The sequence below is a fragment of the Amblyomma mixtum genome, chromosome 4 (genome assembly GCF_055824585.1).
Source record: "Amblyomma mixtum isolate Tamu chromosome 4, ASM5582458v1, whole genome shotgun sequence".
In the NCBI taxonomy this organism is placed as follows: Eukaryota; Metazoa; Arthropoda; class Arachnida; order Ixodida; family Ixodidae; genus Amblyomma; species Amblyomma mixtum.
The window spans coordinates 34,922,626-34,941,488 of NC_143015.1; the positions used below are offsets into that span (position 1 = coordinate 34,922,626).

The 18,863-nt window shown below is 44.5% G+C and overlaps 1 pseudogene; it reads left to right on the forward strand.

The window, feature by feature from the left end:
• The window catches only part of LOC149346107 (fatty acid synthase-like), an 86,062-nt pseudogene extending 72,900 nt beyond the window's left edge, over positions 1-13,162 (forward strand).
• The last annotated feature ends 5,701 nt before the right edge of the window (positions 13,163-18,863 follow it).

An 18,863-nucleotide genomic window follows, 5' to 3' on the forward strand; every position in this document is an offset into this window, starting at 1 on the left:
CAGGGCATGTAATGCGAAAGCAAGATGACCGCTGGTCCTTAAGGGTAACGGAGTGGATTCCAAGAGAAGGCAAGCGTAGCAAGGGGCGGCAGAAAGTTAGGTGGGCAGATGCGATTAAGAAATTTGCGAGAATACGGTGACCGCAACTAGCGAAGGACAGGGTTAATTGGAGAGACATGGGAGATGTCTTTGCTCTGCAGTGGGCATAATCAGGCTGATGATGATGATGATGATGTATCTCCGCCCCTCACCCATTGCTGGACAGGTGTCAACCTCGTCCTCAACTCGCTGGCAGAAGAGAAGCTCCAGGCCAGTGTGCGATGCCTGGCACCTCACGGCCGCTTCCTGGAGATCGGCAAGTTTGACTTGGCCAAAAACGCCCCGTTGGGCATGTCCGTGTTCCTCGAAAATGTGACCTACCACGGCATTATGCTGGACAAGCTGATAGGCAATGACCCATTCATGGAGGCGGAGAAACGTCGACTGGTTAAATTAATCCGCAAAGGCATTGCATCTGGCGCAGTTAGGCCGTTGGACCGCATCGTCTTCGCACGGGACCAGGTTGAGGAGGCCTTTCGGTTCATGGCTTCCGGAAAGCACGTCGGTAAAGTGGTTCTTCAGGTCGGTGGCTCTGAATAACTACAAAACGTTTTTGGTATGTAAAGATTCGTGAATGGCTCATTCCTGATTTAAACTTTCTTCTCGACGGCAGAGTTGTTTTGAGAAGACTGGTAACTAATACTTTTTGCATGTTGTTGTATTCTATGCACATTTGCGCCTTCCAGCTCAGCGACTATATGAGTGTAGGCTACTTTAAAAAGCTCGACATATTTGAGACAAATTACTTTAATTTTTTTCATAAAAGTATCTATTACTTTCTGGATGATCTGCAACGAAAGGTCTGTTTCTGATTAACACCGTGCTAGAGATGCAGCTAAATTTTTCGCCTCTCACGCATCTCACGAAAACAAAAACAAAATTTTTACATGAACACATACACATACTTCTTTGCAGCACCAATTATGTTTTCATCTTCACTCTTCATTTTCGACTGCTAATAATTGTTTCTCACGATGTATCTCCATTTTGTTTGTATTTAGTAATTTAACACTCACAAAAGCGACGCAAGACCTTTGTAAAACATTGGATGGCTATGCCCGCCTACCAACACTGAAGTTTTGTTTTTATGATACCGTGCGTCTTTCCAACAATTTTAACAGACGGACGTCACACATTTTGAAGCATATTTTGATTATACCTTGTTTACACGCATTCAACGATTGCCTGACAGGTAACTAAGAGCGTATGTGGAAACCTTCCTGTCGCTTTGCTGATTCCGCAAAAATCACGAGATAACTTTTCAAGCAGCCACTCGAGAAAAAGCACCAAAAATCAAGGAAAATCAAGAATGAAGTGCAGCTGAGCTACAAATATGGTTCTTTTTAACCATCCTGAACATTGGTTTACGAAATTGGCCGTTATTACCAGTGTTCTTTGACGTTTTTGCCGAAAGCCACTTTTAGAAAGTTCCTTTTTGCGCGGTCATTTCTAAATTCATCACATTAAAATTTTTAATGGTATCTTGTGCACTTCTTTTTTGTGTGTCTAGCTGTGCAACGGGCGACAATAAGTAACGACGATCAAATTTTTTGTTACCGGTGAATTTTTTCGGAGAAAGATGCATATATGAAAACCTTTCTTGTGGTTATTTCACTTTTGTGCAATGACAACTGTTGGTGTGATAATTATTATGATTCATTGCGCAACTAATGCTTTTAGGTTGGTCAAATGTCTAGGGGAATCCCCCAAGGTGGAGTAAATTTGTAATAAGGGAGTAATTCACTCATTGGCATCCACCCAAGCGCAGCCATACGGCTACAGAGGAAAGCCGTCCCGGTTAGCTCAGTTGGTAGAGCGACTGCCCCGGTGTAGCGGTGGTCCCGGGTTCGAACCCCGGACCACGACGAATTTTTCTTTAACTACGAGGTTTCTGAGAAAGCTGTATAGCTTTCCTTTGTAGCCGTATGGCTGCGCTTTGGTGGATGCCAATGAGTAAATTACTCCCTTATTACAAATTTACTCCACCTTGGGGGATTCCCCTAAACATTTGACCAACACCGTTCCCACTTCGAGTTATTGATCAATTCGCTCTCGCCCTACCATAAGCTTGCCGTCCCGGTTAGCTCAGCTGGTAGAGCGACTGCTCCGGTGTAGCGGTGGTCGCGGGTTCAAACCCCGGACCAGGACGAATTTTTCTTTAACTACGAGGTTTCTGAGAAAGCTGTATAGCTTTCCTTTGTAGCCGTATGGCTGCGCTTGGGTGGATGCCAATGAGTAAATTACTCCCTTATTACAATGCTTTTAGGTATTTAAGTTAAAAGGAAATTTACCTTGGCATGAACTAAGACTTCTGACTGCTGGCGTTGACTGTGCAATCAGTGTATATCTTTAATATAATATATAAACATGAGTATACATACATCGTTATGCCGCTTAAGCTGCACCGCGTGGCGCTAAAGCGACGTAACAAAATAGCATAAAAGGTTTCTGTGATATAAAAGATTTCTTTTCCATGTGCTGTAACCCCTTCATTCGGATAACACAATGCTGTGCATAAGATCGACCACCAATTTTCTATTAAAAGATCTCCCCACAAACTGTCCTCATATGTTAGACACTCAAGAAATATTGGAAGTACAGTGAGTTCATACACAATCATTTCATGGCAGTGACGAGAAAAACCTACCTCTTTATTAAGAACACATTATAATATATACCCTTATTTCAGTTTAATGTATCAAGATCGACTTGGGCGAATAGTGTCGTGAACAGCGCGTTCGGTACGCTCCATTTGAAGTCAGAGAGCCGTGGCTGCTCAACCCTTGCGAGCCGAGCACCACGGCAAGGAAACCTTGTACTCTTTGTATTACTGGTGTGCACCAGATGGCACTGGGGGCCAAAAAGCGTACCTCCGGCATACCAGGCGCATGCTCAAACATCTCGTTCTGTGCTACTCATAATGTTCTCAGTATGCGTAGTTCCCTCAAAGAGGTGTTTGTTTTGTACTCCGAGAGACGCGCGATGCTTCCATTTTTACTTATATTGAGGCTGCTTTTGTCCCGAGTACGCGGGCTTGCAAAGCTTTTAGTCTGCAACCACTGCGAGAAGCGGTGAGCTCGTACGCGCCTGTGCCAACAGAACATTGTGACGTATAAGCATTGTAGGGACGAGGGCCCTTTTCTTTGGAAATATGAGTGAACAGTGAAGTGGGCATTAGCAAAAGAAAGACCATCCGAGGTGAAATATAGGTGCTTTTTCAACCAGTTCTTTACGAAAAAATTCTTGAATAATTCGTCATTTTAGAGCTGTAGCCTGTTCTTTATATACAGTACGCAGCTCTTAAATCTCGCTCAGAAGCATTTTTGTTTGCGACATGGTCCCCATCGGGCACATAGTTTATTTATTTATTCAAAATACCTTACAGGGCCCAGATGGGCGTTGAGTAAGGGGGGCAAAATAACAGATGAAGTAAGCTAGGAACAATTAGTTAAATACAACGCGCAATACAAGGCAAAAAGTAAAAACAATTATAATTATACAGGGCAAGACATACATCGGCGCGAGCAACAAGAAGCAAAAAAGGAGCAACAGTGCATGCATGTTTCATACGTATAAAAAAATTGTAGGGGCGCCTAATTAGCATTATGTGATCACATTGCTTTAGCATAAAGTCTTTTTCTTGCTAGAGGAGCTAAGGTTGCTCGGTTACAGAATTCACCAGCGAGAGCTGCTTAGCAATTGGAAAATGGCCCTACACTCTGCACGGTCGCCGTCCGCCGGGTTGTTTCCGTGGCAACTGCCCTCGGGTTGCACATTCCTTCGCCCGCGTAAGAACCTCCTCCCTACACTATAGCGATCCTCTGCTTTCTTTACGTGCGAGCCAACTCCCAACCTCTTCTTCTCCACGAGTAATGAAGAGGGAGATTTTACTGTCTCCAGTTTGCCTCCTGCCAACCGTGCAGGTGGTGTACTCAACACCAAAAACGCCAAACTGCTTTTTTCATCGCGGTGGGGCTTCTGGTAGGTAGCCTCTCCCCACTTCTACCCTACAAGTAGAGAGGGGACTTCCCTCTCTCCGCTCTGACACCTACAATCCATGGCAGGTGAAGTACTCAATACTACAACGCCAGGCGCCGGATTTTCTTTACGGTGGGGCTTCAAATCCTAACGCACTAAACACTTATTTGCGTGCTTTGCAAAAAAGGCACAGAGTAATTACGCTGTTCTGTTTCAAGATATCGTAAAGGTGTTCATAAATGCATTCACTCCAGAATCTTCGGGTTGACCGGTCGGAAGTCTCAGCACAACTTGTGTTATTGAGTTATTGACCTCAGGCGCCTATGATTAACCGCATATGTTTCTTTTACTGTTCATTGAAACCTTGCGGGCGACATCCTTCAAAATCAGCATGTCAGCAAGAGTCAGTAGGCATGCTTAAAATCAGGCAGGTGCGTGTTGAGAAGGAAATAGAGCCAATGCATGGCTCCGAAAAAAAATGTGGCATTATCGCACCCAGGATTACGTTGCGGGGGGGGGGGGGGGGTTGGTATAAGGGGTGATCATAAAGAATAACTACTGTAAAAATATATGCAATCGCCGACTCGCTCAATGCTCCGATCCTCGCAGCCTGTGAGGGAACATTGATAAATAAATGAATAAACCGATGTATGGCCGGTAAAGCGCCAAAATTGCAAGTGTTAAACATGTGTAATCCAAGGAACATGTTCCACAGAATTTTGCGCAGCATTGGTTGACCTCTGCGTTGGCACCTAGAGAAGCCCCTTTGCGCTAATCTGCTGACGCGCGCATATCAAGAATATCAATGTCACAATTTGGCCAGTTTCTGTATTTACCACTAGCGGATTCTAGGGTACTCCAGATAATGGAAGTGCCGTTGGTGGGAACAACGCCTACCTGCTCTCCTTGAGAAGTCATAGTTAACTCTCGGTGAACTCAACGCTTCGATTCAACCCTGAACAGGCGGGGTACCGCTGTCATTTTGTTTTGCAACTATGTAACTTGTAGCAGCATTTACAAGCTTGCGCCGCATTGAGCTCTGCTGGAATTTAAAAAATTATAAAAGACTGCAGGGTTTTTTTTTTCTTTGCTCAGCACAGATGCAAGTGACCACATAGCTTGATCTAGTCCACTCTCCTCACCAGAGCGTCCAGACTTACCAATCAGGGAACCTTCTTATTCTACGGACATGGCTGGATTTCGTAGGTCAGGATGACGTTAGCATATTTTTGTCTTTTACGTACTGAATCAATAATGCACTCTAGATGCGCTGTTCTTAACCCTTTAAACCTGCTGGCTCCGTTACCACTCTAGGAAAGACTGGAAACCTATCCATTACTAGTGCATATGAGGCAACAGCCGGTCGTTCTCCCTCTGTGACTAAACTATTTTCGGTACCGGTGCGCTTACTTCTGCTGACTGAGTCGAACCTACGCAGATCCGGCCCGAGGAGACTGAGCTGGCGACGGTCGTTGGGACGCCGCTCACTGTAGAGGCTCTGGCGCGTCCGTGCTTCTACGAGCACAAGTCCTACGTCATCGTCGGAGGACTGGGTGGCTTCGGCCTGGAACTGGCTGAGTGGATGGTGACGCGCGGATGCCGCAAACTGCTCCTCACATCGCGGTCTGCAGTACTGACGGGATACCAGCGGCTGTGTCTCCATCGGTGGCGGAGCTTAGGGGCTACGGTTGTTACTACTCAGGCGGACGCTTCCACTAAGGAGGGTGCTGATCAGGTCTTGGAGGAAGCTTCTGTCATGGGCAACGTTGGCGGAATCTTCAACCTTGCCATGGTGAGTGATGCCGAGGTAGCCACATAGTGGAGCAGACATTGCCAATAGTTTGAATGCCACAGCATACGCAACAGGGACAGTCCTTCAAAAGTGCATCGGAGCACTTCTTGCCCCTTTGGTGAAAGGGAAGACTGTCCTGCATTGTACATTTTATTCAATAAGCTGCACTTTTGAGTTACTAAAACACCTTTACTGTTCTTTGGGGACACTTTAATGTTTATTTTTCATTTCTTTTCAAAAGTCAGTCTGCGAAATATGCTAAAGGTAGAAACTCAACCTTGCTGAAAGTGGACGGCGGTCCAAGTCCTGCATTGCAGCCGCTTCAAGAAGACTCAGAGACGATTACAGGTACTTTGCAGGTACTTCGGGATGCACTGATCGAGAACCAGACAGTTGAGACGTTCGAGGCCGCTTGCAAGCCGAATATTGGAGGCATCCGATTCCTCGACGAACTGTCGCGGGACTCTGCCCTGAACTGGACCACTTCGTCGCTTTCTCGTCCATGGTCAGCGGTCGCGGCAACATTGGTCAGGCAAACTACGGCTTCGCTAACTCCGCCATGGAGCGCATCTGCGAGCTCCGCGTCGCTGATGGGCTACCCGGCAAGTAGTCATATCATAGACCGAGCAGGGTTACCTTTACTCTTGACAAATAGCGCGTTGAACAACTTTTTTTATATTCGGGGGCGAGCTGCGCCATCAATTTCGAGTGTGTTCAGAGAGGCGAGCTCATCAGTGTGAAGGGCATCGCTGGTATTAGAAAAAGCACCGAAGTTTGGGCCAGTTGGTATTGATCCATCTTGAAAACGTAGCAGCACTAAAAAACGGGGACAAAATAGACGCAGGTACGACAGGATGTATGCTGCATACGTCCTGTCGTACTGGTGTCTATTTTGTCCCCGTTTTTTCGTGCTGGTATTTCATTTCCTGCACCTTGACAGTGCACGCACACTGACGCTTCTCCCGAGCGCAGGGCGTTCAGGCACACTTCAGACCCTGTTTGAATCTTCATCATCAGCCTGACTACGCCCACTGCACGGCAAAGGCCTGCGCTCCACGCAGCGCCCCTCGCCAGCGCTTGCGCAACTAGCGCGCATTCGCAGTGGAAGCCATAGGCGTGGCCTTCGCCGCGTCGGCTGCTACAGTGCACAAGCCCCGCCTGGTTTAGCTCTCTTTGCGGTGAAGTTCTCTTTAGCCTTCAGCCGCTTATCGTTTCCGACAGCAGCTTAGAAAGAAAAGCGTCTGCGCGTGGCTGTGGGCTCTATCCACTGTGGCAACTGCTTTTCCTTATTGTTGCTAGTTGAAATCGACACGTAATTAAAGGCGGTTACGGAAAAAAGAAATTCGTCCAAATGTGAGTTAAGCAGTTTACTCTGAGGGCCTTTGCAATATTTTACAGGTTTTAGCATTCTCTGGCCAGCAGCCAGAATAAACCAGCCACGCACAGGCTCTTTGATACCCACCGAGCGTAGCGCTGCAAAGTCACTGCTAAATATTTTTTTTTGACTGGCAGTGCAGATGTCGGCGCGGCGAAATCTTTTTACTTTGGTACTTTAGCTGAACACAGCGAGGGCTGGGCTGTTAGGGAGTTTCGAGAATTTTTAAAACTAACGCCTTAGGCTTTCGAGCACTGCAGCAGTCGTGTGGAAATGATTCTGAGTGGCCTTTAAGCCAGCCTTGGTTGATGCTTTTATGCGGCCTCTGGCATTGTCCATACAAACGGATTCACAAGTTTATGCAATAACTTGCCAGTGGAAGCCGCGCGATGCCATCAGCCAATCGAAAAAGCCGCTTGGTGAGCTCTGTTTGCCGCTCTAGTGATGAGTCATCACTGTTGTGCTGCAAGCGGTCAGGTAATCGCTGTAAATTTGCACCTGATACCAATGCTCTTATGTCGTCCTCTTTTCTCCAGCCGATTACAATTTTCTTGGCCAGTCATTCGGTGATTTGAAGCGAGCTGTAAACGCTGCATCATCAGCGCCATCAGCTAAATGTGATTTCATCAGCCAAACGAAACTGCTCTCGTGTTTTGTCCCTTCGGTACAGCAAGGAAAGGTATGTGCAAGAAAAGTCGTGACCACTGGGGATGCAGCTTTCTACTTCGGGCAGATGCTCGGTGTTAAGCTGCTGTGTCGTAAAGGGTAACCTACGGGTGTTGTCCACACTCAGTGCGATAGTAAATTTTTCCGTAACGTGAGCTCAATCCACCGATGCTGCGCGCTGTAGCACGCGACGCGGCGAGGTCGTGTCTATAGCTTTTACGGCGCCTGCGCGCTATTTACCCAGGCGCCCGCAAGAGCCACTGCGCGGAAGTACGCTGCAGTTAGAAGTGGACGATTGTGTACATCTCTAAGATAACCGCAAAGTCAGGTTGAGTTGTTGGATTCCTACGCTGGAACGCTTTGATTTCTTTTTGAAAGTTTTCTTTGAAAAGAGCTCGTTTTTTTAATCTGTTATGAGGAAGACCGTTTTGTGTATGGTTCGTGGGGGCTTACTGTGCCAAAACGACTGAGGCTATGAGTGAAGGGCTGCGGAAATTCGAAATTTCGACCACCTCAGCTTCTTTCATGATTACTGACATCGCACAGTACACGGGCCTCTAGAATTTCGCCCCCATCGAAATTCAACCGCCATGGCCGGGATCAAACCCGCATCTTTCGGGTCAGCACCAGAGCGCCATAAGCATTACGCCACCGCGGTGGCTCTGTTATAAGGATGGTGTACAGCACGAAAGCTTAAGTCTCAGAATGAAGAAATAGGTTAGAAAACCTCAAAAGTTTGTTCTCTAATTTGTTTTCAATGAATATCGCAGTAATTTGAGTTTATGAAGGTATCAACTTCGCCGAGAGCATTCAAAAGCCTGCACAGTCTGTGCCCTCCTCCTGTGTCCTGGTCTTCGCAGGACTCTGGGGTAGGTTATGTAGTTCTGCGCTCAGCCTCGCCTCTAGCTGCCCAGGTCCTACAGCTTGCACAAGCTTATAGCAGGCCAGCGAAGGTGGCCTTAGAAGCTGAACTACACTACATTGCTTTGAGTATTCCTTGGAACTTCGCACTTAAGAACTGACATACCTATTTTGTTTAATTTTCGTGACCGAAATACCCTCCCAAAGCTATCTCAAGGCTCGGTCGTGATACGGAAGAGGAGTTCAGAGGCGTTTTCACTCTTGCAGTCCATAATTCCACATTCTCGCAGAGCGCCGCCAACGCGCCGTCTCTTTGGCAGAGCAGCTGCTGTAAGGCACATCGACACCCGTCTGAACGCGGTAGAGTTATCACATCTGATTAGAACATTTCATCTGACTGCAGGGCTGGCCATACAGTGGGGAGTTATTGGTGATGTGGGCGTGACCCACGAGACCATGGGCGGCAAAGTAGCGGTTCTTGGAGTCTTTCCGCAGAGAATCTCCTCATGCCTGGCGTTGATGGACTCGTTCCTCAGCCAGCGCCATCCAGTGGTGGCGATTTGCGTAAAGCTTGGTGACTCCACAAAGCCGTACGGAGGTGGAAAGCGAGACCTCATCCAGTGCGTCACTCACATCCTTGGTGAGTAATGGAGTAATCGGGATGCATGTATATTTTTACCCAAAATATCATTAGTCATGGCTTTTTAAGACAACGAATGTGAAAACCTCAGAGACGTACGTTTGAATTTTTTAGTTCTTGTTATTGATACAGGGACACAGAGCATCATCTTTTTTTTTAATTTTCTTGCTGTCTAAGAAGGTGACACCGCCACAAAGAAATACGAGGACGATATTTCAATCGATAAGAAATACTGTTTCAAGAACATTTCAGATATAAATTCAAATGGGAGCGGCTATTCGCAGGGAGCAATATAGATGTATCGCTACGGGTTGCGCAGAACACTAGGCTTGAAACCATCTTCCACTAACTGCCGCATCTAGCAACACAAGTACAAAACGCGAATGCGTTTTGTTTCTTTTCATTTATGTGGTTTAACAGTCCGAAAGAGACTAAGGCTAGTTATGAGCGACGCGGTATTGGAGGGCTCTAGATATTTTTGGCCACCGGGGATTTTTTAAGGTACACTGACATCGCAAAATACACTGGCCTCTAGCATTTCGCCTCCATCGAAATGAGACCGCTGCGGCCCGGCGTATTTCAGATCATCGGCTGACCACCATTTTCCCTGAGCCGGCGGCTTAAAACATTTACGTGGCTGTAGCCGGATATTAAATATTTGTTAGCCCTTTTCAAAACACTTGACCGGTTGAACAGCACACACTCTGCAGAAACTATGTGTACATGTTTAGATTTCAAGCTGGAACGTGGTTTTAGTACTAGAAAACAATACCCACTTAATAAAATCTAACCAAAAACTTACCCGACGTTACACACACTGCATAAGTTTCCGACAACACCATAAAAGCCTTTTGTATTGTCACATAGTTTCCAAGACTGATGCAAAAAGCAATAAAACTAACAAAGTTCAACAAAATTGGGAGCAGATTCAGGAAATGTTCGATAATATTTTTGTTGATTTGCTTATTACGACTGGTAGTTTCTCTCCTGCTCTAGAAGTCTGTTTGTGGAGATCAAAGTTGCTCGTATCTCCGATAGAAAGCTTAAAACAGCTGAAATCGTCATTTTATTTTTGCAGGTGAAGCAGTTAAGCTGTCAGATAGACTATGCCGTGTCTGCCATAATTTGTTTTGAAATATTGGATAGTTGTTTTATGATTGTAATGCCTTGTCTATTGAAGGTATGCTGTAAGTCATCGACATAGAGCTGTTGTTTTTACGCCATCTTCATTTGCCTTATATTTTGTTATTGTTTAGCAGCCACAAATTTAGTTTAAAGAGAAGTTTTGTGGCGGTAGATTGTTTAGCTTTAATATTGATGAAAGACTGTCAAGTCGTAATGCAGACAACTGACTCATTTGTAGCACGGTTGTTCGTGCTTAATACTTGCTTTCGAAACTTTCTTGAACTCTGCAAAAACGAGTCCTTTAAATCACTACTTAAATCTTGCGCATACAGTGACACCCAGAGTCGTGGATCGGCTCTTGTGGTGCTAGCCCTCCCACCGGCTCAGATTTTTTAAATATGCTGGCGGAACAAAGGCTTAGAAATTCACGTCTGGGCTGTCACGTGCAGCGGTAATTGTTCCAGCCCCACTTTGTCGTTTTTATGGCGTCTCCTAACCTTACAAGCTCAATGCGCCATGTTCTATTGCGTAATAAGTAGAGAGTAAAGCAGATGCGATTTTTCACTTTCGTGCGACCTTTATTGCTTGTAATAATATAATCTTTCGGTAGTGGCAACTTTCGTCACATGTGCATATATTAATGTTGCGCGAATTTTTTAACCAAGAGAACGAAGCACGAAGAAAAACTGTAGTATAACAAAACACAGGGTTGGCAATTTTTTTCTTCGCGAAGAGAGTTGATAGGTGACGAAAGGCGAATTAGGGCGAGACGGTAGGGTGTGTCACACAGTGATTAGCGTGGTGGATAACGCAACCCGTTAGCACGGTCTGAACCCGTCAGTGGCCGGGGCTGCTCCGCCATGGGCGAACACTCATGCTGACGCATACTCTGCCAAATCGATCGCATTGATCGTCTGTAATTTTTGCGTTTCGTTACCTCTATACGAGGCGGCCGTTGCAAGAATGAACTTAGATTTGAGTGAAAGTTTCTTAAAGGGCAACTGCAGCACTTTTTTGCGAATTTCGCGATATTCAAGGATTCAAATCTATATAGGCTGTAGGTAAAGCATACCAAGTGCTTCCAATTACCGCTGTCGTCAGCCACACCCTGCCCTGACTCGTTAGACGCTGCCAAACAACTCTCGGCAGGGTTTGCCTTCGGTGGCATTGCTTTTTTCCTTCAAAGCAGGCGTTTGCGCGTTGGAAATGTATACCGATACCTTCGATGACGTCATCTTGCCCCCCCCCCCCCCCCCCCTTGGCGTTGTGCGCGGCAGAGATGCTTGAAGGGCGTCCGGATTTTAATCAGAGACTACTTCACTATTTAAAGCGCAAGCCCAAAAAGACTTCGCATGCTTTACCTGTAAGTTTCAGACATTCGACCCTCTTAAGCTCGTTGATTTCTAAAACCTATGCAGTTTCCCTTTAAAAACTCATCATCTTCTGACTGCGCTTGCCCTGGCCTGTCTGTGATAGTGACTATTAGGGGATCAGTCATCAGAGACGGCCGATCAGTTTAGAGTACTGGTCGACATAAGATCCAAATGACGGTCAATGATTTCACAACAGGTGGCGCAACATAGCACCGTGCGCTCTTTCTTCAACTCTTGCAGAATAATGCACAAGAATATTTCTCATTCGCTTTTTTATTTATTTATTTAATACTGCGGAGTCGCCTGACTCCAAGCAGGAGTGAGCACAGATACAAATAAAAAACAAGATATGCATGAGCGTCATGCAAGAGCAAACAGACGATGCGAAAAAAAGATGTTGCGCCCCCTTTTGTATATAATTGCTGTTTGTGAAATAAACCTCAGTTGAAGTCGGGCGGTCGTCCTGTCTCGTGTACGTCGTCCCTGTCTTTTTAGCTGCTCGAATGCCTCACAATAGTACTAGCAACCAACTAGCCCAGCTTTCTACGCTTAATGAGAAGGGTTTCACATACAAAAGGCACTCAAATTATCAATAGACGTTTCTACTTTCAGGCTGTTCACTACACACTTCGGATATTCGTTCCTCTCTGTAATCGATTTGACAAAAAATGAGTGTTTAACTGTATTAGAGCATGCACAAAATTCTTGCAGCATTTTTGCATGCTTATAAAGCGTACTTGCTCGCGAATCAGGAGTAATATAATCATGGGTATTTATTCTAATCAGGTTATTATATATTAGGTACAAAAATTTCAACCTTGCTTCAGTGCGCCTTGTCTGAAGAGATTCTAGGCCAATAGAATTGATCATAGCTGTTACACTATCTGTTCATTTGTAGCTATTGTAAATCTATTGTTTGTATCTATTGCATTAACTTCAAAAAATACACTAGATTTAGACTCTTACTCTTAACATTCTTATTTCTTAAGACTCTTCTTCTTAAGACTCTTAATATTCCCGCAGGTATCAAAGATCCTTCGAGCCTCGACCCGAAAATAAGCCTCGGCGAGCTGGGCATCGACTCCATTATGAGCGTCGAAGTGAAGCAGGCCTTAGAACGAGACTACGACTTCACTGTGTCCATGCAAGAGGTCCGAGAGCTGACAATTTCCCGGCTGCGAGAGATCACCGAAGGCGGAGGTCACACCCCCGACTCGGGGGTGAAAGACGGCTCAAGCGCAGACACAAGGTGACTCTCATGGCTAGCGCCATGCATACGTGCACAGCACGTCTGAGGCGACCAGCAAGGATCTTTGAAATTTGGAAAGCCTTCTCCAATTACCACGTGATAAATGTTGACACTAAGAACAAAGAAGTGCATGATAAATTGGTCTGGTGCGTTTCCTTCCACTCTGGATTCGTCGCCTGACACGATTGACTTCACAAATCTGTGCACTGACTTCAATTTTTCTCAGCTGATTACCCAGCCAACCCGTACCACCACTACTAGCGCTGATATTCTTGATCTTGGTCTAACTACGCTTCCTGAGCTAGTTCATTCATTGGCAATTCTACCGGGCCTCAGTGACCACTCCTTCATCCAGTTTGAGCTTAAAGACACTAACACACGTGTGCGACCCAATCCCAAATATATCAGAGATTATTCAAAGGCAAATTTTTCGTTGATTAACGCAGAACTCGAAATCTTCTTAGGTGAGTGCATGCCAAACTTTTATAACCGTTCAACAAGGGGAAGCTTTGGGCCAGTTGGTCTGACATGTTGGAGAGGAGGAATAACCGCGAACTTGACAGGACTGAAGAACGAGAAGAGGACACCGTACTGTGGAAATGAACTGGCGCCTTTTTAATGGAAAGGTTCATTTTCTCGTCCAAAAATAGATACATTTACGCGTCATATCAGGCAAGCAACGTTCCCTGCGGTTCACTGCCGCATTCGAACGCCTTTTAAGTAAAAAAAAAAACGAGCTTATCGCAGAGCGAAAACCACCGCTTGATCTGATCACTGGGATTTGTATCGTACCATAACATCTGATTATCGAAATGCCTCAAAAAAAGCCAACCAGGTTTTTTTTCCAGAGTTCGCTTCCGGTTTTGTTGATTGATATTACCAATAAATTTTGGAACATTATTTCTCGTCCCAAGCATAATGTAGTAGCTCTAAACGATAGAAGCGGCGCAGCCATTCCTTCATCAGAGTGCCCTCAAGTGCTCAACGATGCCTTCTCTAATGCTTTTTTACAGCAATCATCTGTTTCTCTGCCCTCTTTTCAGTCTGTGCAGAATCCATTAATAGGCCCAATTGTGTTTGACAGTACTGGTATAGAAAGTCTAATTAATAATCTCAAAATTTCTTCGTCTTCGGGAGTGGACGACATAAATTCTAAATTTTTAAAGACTACAAATGTTTATTCTTCCATTTACTTGTGTGCACTGTTTTCACAATCTTTGAATTCAGGACAGCTGCCCGGGGACTGGAAGGTGGGTAAGGTGGTACCAATATTCAAGTCTGATGCTCATTGTGCCCTTAATTACAGACCCATATCATTAACGAATGTGCCATGTAAACTGTTTGAACATGTAATTTATTCTAATCTGGTGAAATTTCTAGAAAATCATTTGTTTTTTTCCCTCATCAGCATGGCTTTCGTCAATCATTTTCTTGTTAAAAGCAAATCATTTCCTTCACCCATGATTTATTGATGCATTAGACAAGGGACTTTTTGTTGACTGCATATTTTTAGATTTTCAGAAAGCATTTTATCTCGTTAATCACAAACTACTTTGTTTTAAGCTTGGTAAACTGAACATTGACCCAAACATTTTCATGGATCGAGAGTTTTTTGCGTAACAGAAATCAATTTGTCACAGCAAATAGCGCTCATTCCTCACCATGCTCTGTTACCTCCGGCGTGCCTCAAGGTTCTGTACTCGGGCCGCTATTGTTTTTAACATACATTAACGACCTGCCAATTTCTATTAACTCCACAATCAGGCTTTTCGCAGATGATTGCGTTATTTATCGAGTAATCAAATCCGCTTCGGACTTATCCATACTTCAAAGTGACCTAAATAAGGTATCTAATTGGTGTAATATTTGACTCATGAGACTGAATACTAACAAGAGTAAGGCCATGCGTATTTCACACCGGTCTGCTAATGAAAATCTTATTCCCTACAATATTTCAGGTTCTCTCCTTGAGCAAGTTATCACATATAAATATTTAGGGCTTCATATAACTGCTAACCTTTCATGGCAGGCACATGTCGATTATATTGTTAACAATGCTAACCGCATGCTTGGCTACTTGCGTCGTAATTTTTCCATGGCTCCATCTTCTTTAAACCTGCTACTCTATAAAACCTTAGTTAGATCGAAATTAGAATACGCGTGCTCTGTGTGGGACCCGGGACTTGAAACTCTTATTAATCAGAGTCAGTACAGAATCGTAGCGCTCGATTTATTTTGTCTAATTTTTCCCGCACTACTAGTGTAACTGCAATGAAAAGTACTTTGAACCTTCCAAGCCTTTCCCTTCGTAGAAAACTCGCGCGAATGCTAACTTTTCACAAGATTTACTACCCCAATCATCAGCTAAAACGGGATCTTCTATCTAAACCATCATTCATATCACCTCGCACGGATCATCGCCACAAGGTACGCATTCCATACTGCCGAAGCAATGCATTCTTTAACTCGTTTATACCCAAGACGGCGAGCGATTGGAACCACCTGCTCACCTTGGTTGCCGATATTTCTGACACCTGTTTATTTAAAAATGCCGCGGAAAACTATGCGTTTGGCTAGGCTATTTTGTTACCTAATCTGATTTGTATTTTGTTCAAGCTTACGTTTTTTCTTTCTTTGCTGTATTACATTACATTTTCCATTTACTTTTTGTTGTCATTTTACTGCATTGTCTTTAATTTTTATCCACTCCCTTCTGTAACGCCACACTGGGGCCCTGAATGTATTGTAATAAATAAATAAATAAATTACGCTCCCACGAATGAGTACCATTAATCTCACGCTTAGTGCTAGCCCAGATAAACAAGCTGCAGTTTGTTCGTCCTTCCATTCATCCTCTATGCAGAGCGTTCGCGGGAAGTATTTCAGTAATTTTCAACAATATGGTTGTAAAACAAATTGACGATTTATTCTGGATCATAGCACCAGTATTTGCGGACGTCAAAAACTTCTGAGAGAAGTTCCGTTCCAGGGCAAATTGAAATCACTAAGTTTCAATAACAAAGCTAGGTGCTTAGTTTCAATAACAGGTTCGCTGCGGGCTATCAGGGCAGCCTACATCAATTAATAAATACCCCAACCGTTCGCTAGATTCATTTAATTACAGCCAACGTCCTAAGTGCGATAAATTACAAATTAGTATGCAGATAATAGTTAATTACCTTGGTAAAGAACTTATTTCGCAAGTCGCATGACAACCACCGATGCCATAAAATTACTTCCATCTTATACACCACTAGGTCATACACCACGTATGTCTCTGTCCTTTATCATGCGTTATTACCCGTTGATTAACCGGCTTGATCAGGTCAGAATAAGCGCTAATCTGAGCGCAGCTGTTTCAGATGCGCTAACGTGGGCTAAAGAGCAAATACCTAGTGCACATGCACATCCGCCGCCTGCATGCTCTTTTGTGGTGAAGCACTGAATGACAAAAAAAGATCCACTACTGATATAGCACGCCCAGACTAATGAAGCACATCAGTAATGTAAACAATTGATATACGACCGCATGCAATAGATTAGGACGTCACACATATCGATGCACGCTTTACGTATATCTGCCTCGTTCGTTTGTACACGGTGCATGGCACGGGAGTCATACTCGTTCCCACACCGGGTTCTGATATATTCCCTAAATATTCGCTTATGTTTTAGTGTACCTGTACTGCTGATTGCTACTTACTCTCTCGGGCCGTATTCAGAATAGCATTTCCTGATCTGACATCGTAACTTGTTTTCTCTGGCATTGATGCGGCTTATATCTTTAACACATGCATTATGTTAGTGAACTTGTCTATAAGGAAACGCATTGGGAAACCCAACAAAGTGGAGTGGTTTTTAAAGAGCAAAGCAGAGGTTTTAGAATTCAACGAAGGTAAAAGGGTCAAGAGTGTTAAACGTGCAGGTGAAGCATGCGATATACTTTTGGGCTGCCAATTGAAATAATGACGTAATCACCGTATATAAACGCGACGACCATCAACATTCTCCACAGCGCACAGCCCCAAGTGGGGGGCGCATGAATATATCTAGGGTGGCGCTATAATTTTAACACATGAACGCTTTGCTTGGAGGACAGAGAACCGATGCCACCGGAGGCAAAGCTCGCCGAGCGTTGTTGGACAGCATCCAAACTCTACGCCAGAGTGTGTTTGTTAGCGGCGGAAATTCGAAACCTTACATTCCGTGGCTTCACACCGGGATTCCTCGTTACTGTGAGGAGAAGACTAAAATTTAATCTTTGATTACGTCATGATTTCAAATTCTGCCGTAAAAGCTTTGTGAAAGCTTTATCTGCAGCCCAGAGGCATTCGAATTTTTCAACATCGGTGCATTCTTAAAAAGTGGTACAGTTGCCCTTTAATACCTAACCTGACCTTTTGTTTAATTTGCTCTTCTAGCTTGGCGGCGGCATCTTCGAAGTGACAGTGCTGATGACATCCCTCGAATATTTTCCGCTCGGGCAAGCAACGCAGCAGTGTGCTACGATCAAGTCGCCATAAGATGTTGTGAACTGTTGTGACGTAACGCGGGCTTCGGGGAAGATAAAGAAGGGCATATCCAAGGGCGTCTTCGCTAGTGAAGAAACAGATCTGAGACTGAAGTGTGACAGTAAAGGAGGACTAACTCTGCTCTACCCACAGTGCTCCCGCAAACGCGTATGGCAGCCTCCTTTTGAGAGCAGGAGGGAAGCCCTTAGCTGCAATGCATTTAAAGGCGCATTTAAGACAGGATTTGTCAGCAACAGCAAAATGTATATCAAGAACATTTTTGTATATCATTCATTATTAAGTCTTCCTCTAACGGAAATGAAAATAAGAATTTGTATCAAATTTCCACTTTTTTGCATTTTTGGTTCTTCCCGCATAAATCTTTATTTTGCCATTTTCCTTCAATAAAACTTCTAGAAAAAACCACGTAGGTGTCTACTGTTCTCACTCAGCGCCTTCAATTCTATGCGTAGAGAAAAGTGTAGAAAATCATCTATTTTTGTAGTCTGATAACGGGTCAAAGTTAAGCAAAGTTATACGGGTCCTCCTTATAGCATACATGACGGGCGACAACAGTAACCGAAACCAAGGAGCCTGCAGCATTTTTTAATTTGTGGCGTTAATTCTTAACAAATTAAAAGTAATTACTTCATGGTTTAAAAATACTCGATAAAGCAAAAGAAAAAACGACCTCATTCCGCCGGTGGGACCTGGACGCACGACCTCCGGATTTCGCATCCAGTGCTCTACCAACTGAGGTACGGCGATGGCGGTCCAATCTTCTGGCTTGCTGGGTAGTTATTTGTAGTCTAACCGAACCTTGAGAGTGTTCACCAGCGCCACGTACGTCCATAGTACGTCCTGCATTACCACGAGTGCCACGTAGGAACGTGATCGAAAGGTGAGGGCGGAAGCCGCGCGAGAACCTTATTATGCTACCTTTAGCACCAAGACTGCAAGATTTGAAGCCTCTGTTAGACTATTAAGCAGGCAAAGGAAGAAAAAAAGGGTGCTTGTTATCCCATACAAGACAGAATCCAACCGTCACTAAAACCAAGGAACATAAGGGATATTTTTCAATTTCTGGCGTTGATCAATTCGAAGTAATCAAGTAATTTTTTATGGCTTAAAGATAACTGATAAGAAAACAGAAGCACACAACCACATGCTTCCAGTGGGATTCGAACTTACAAC